The sequence below is a fragment of the Triticum aestivum genome, chromosome 5A, assembly GCF_018294505.1.
Source record: "Triticum aestivum cultivar Chinese Spring chromosome 5A, IWGSC CS RefSeq v2.1, whole genome shotgun sequence".
Taxonomy (NCBI): Eukaryota; Viridiplantae; Streptophyta; class Magnoliopsida; order Poales; family Poaceae; genus Triticum; species Triticum aestivum.
In genome coordinates this window covers 520,654,122-520,656,201 of record NC_057806.1, presented here as the reverse complement: position 1 = coordinate 520,656,201, position 2,080 = coordinate 520,654,122, and positions in this window count along the sequence as shown.

Below are 2,080 nucleotides of genomic sequence, written 5' to 3'. Positions count from 1 at the left end.
GCGGCGGCGGGGAACTCCGGCAAAGGAGCGGCGGGACGCGGGTCTCCTCGGGCCCGACGCGGCCCGGGGTGGGCCGGAGATGGGCTCCGCGGGCCCAGCGGCGCGGGGACGGCGGCGAAGGCAGGTGGCGGCTTCTGATTCGCTGAGGGGCGGTGCGGACATGTCCGGCGGCGGGGTGGACATGTCCGTCGGTGGGGTGGACATGTCCGTCGGCGGGAGGAGGACGAAGTTAGGGTTTGCACCGCGAATTTCGGAGGGGATCACATATTTATAGGTAGAGGGAGCTAGGAGAGTCCAAATGAGGTGCGGTTTGCGGCCACGCGATCGTGATCGAAAGATCTATATGATGGAGGAGGTTTAGGTGGGTTTGGGGCCACTTTGAAGGGGTGTTGGGCTGCAACACACGAGGCCTTTTCGGTTCCTCGGTTAACCGTTGGAGTATCAAACGAAGTCCAAATGGCACGAAACTTGACAGGCGGTCTACCGGTAGTAAACCAAGGCCACATGACAAGTATCAGTCCAATCCAAAAATGTTTAACACCCGCACACGAAAAGAGGTAGAATGGGACACCGGATGACATAGGAGCGCTGGATTGCAAAACGGACAACGGGGAAAATGCTCGGATGCATGAGACGAACATGTATGCAAATGAAATGCACATGATGACATGATATGACATGCATGACACGCAAGCAATGACACGACAACAACAACGAATAACTGGAGGACACCTGGCATATCGGTCTCGGGGCGTTACAGCGCTGGTCTTGGCGCGAGGAGGCCCCGGGCTCCCCTCGTCAGATCTGAGGCGTTCTGGTCCGCTCGTGACGCATGACCTCCGGCCGGCCTGGATCTCCGGCGTGCACGTGCCTGCTGATGCTGTGGCTGGTTCGGAGGTGGCGGCAGGGTGCTTGGTCGGGGGAAACCCTTGGCCGTCGGTTGCGGTCACGGCGTCGATGGCGTCCCGGACGCCATTCCCTCCTTGGTGGCGGCGCCGAGGCTCAACTTCCCCTACCTCCCCCCTTCCCCTGCGCCCGGGTGAAAACCCTACACCGGTGGCTAAGCGGCGGCGGCGCCACAGCGTCGTCACCTTCTTGAAGGCGCCGACTTTGGCATGGGGATGTTGGGCGTGTATGGCGAGCTTGTCTGGTTCCTGGTGGCGGCCCGTCCGACCGTGTCTCCGATGGGGACCTCGCCCTTCCTTACCTTGTACCTGCCGTGGTGGGGCAGTACTTCATCTCACACATTGATGGCAGCGGAGATCGGCGGCATGGCGCTATGGAGGCTCGGCGTCCGATGCGCGGAGATGGACTCGCGCAGGAGGAGGTAGTTGTCTGGCGTCATGGTGACGTCGATGGCAGAGTGGGCAGACAAGGTAGAAGCCTCAATATTATCTGAAGACGGACCTGTGGAAGATGGCTGCGACGACACATGAGTGCGTCTGACCGGATTGTGCCCCATACCCGTTATGTGGCTCGGCTGGGGCTTCCAGCTTTTGATGTTAGGTTTAGGTGAGTGGTTTGGGTAGTGGCCCAGCTAGCATCCCTTCATCATATGGATAGGAGTAGCGGCATATGTTGCCAAGATGGTGGATTCAGGTATATTGTTTGTAGTACTTTGTAAGGTCCTCGAGAATAATCAATAAAGTGGCCATATGCATCTCCCAGATGCAGAGGCCGGGGGTCATCCTCCTTTTCCAAAAAAAATCTATCCGGAGAGCTCAAACCTAGATAAAACTCATATCCTCGTTACCATCATCTCCAAACTCTTAGTTCGAGACCCGTTACCCGAGAGATCTGCCGGATTTAGCTCTGTCACCTGGCCGCACAAGCTCTAGGCCGAAGCCCTCCATGTCAGCGTATGGACACGAGCAATGATGAGGCTTCACACGTACCCACACCAGGCCGAGCACCCCATCAGCGTGTGTTTCATCCATATATATCACCTCCGCCGAGCGTCGAGATCCGTTGTCAGGTCGCTTACCCTATTACCCACATGTTCGCGGGAGAAACCAGACGCTGACGAGGGCCCCCGACCGCACGAGCTTTTGCTGACGGCAGTTGGAAGGAAGGAGGGACT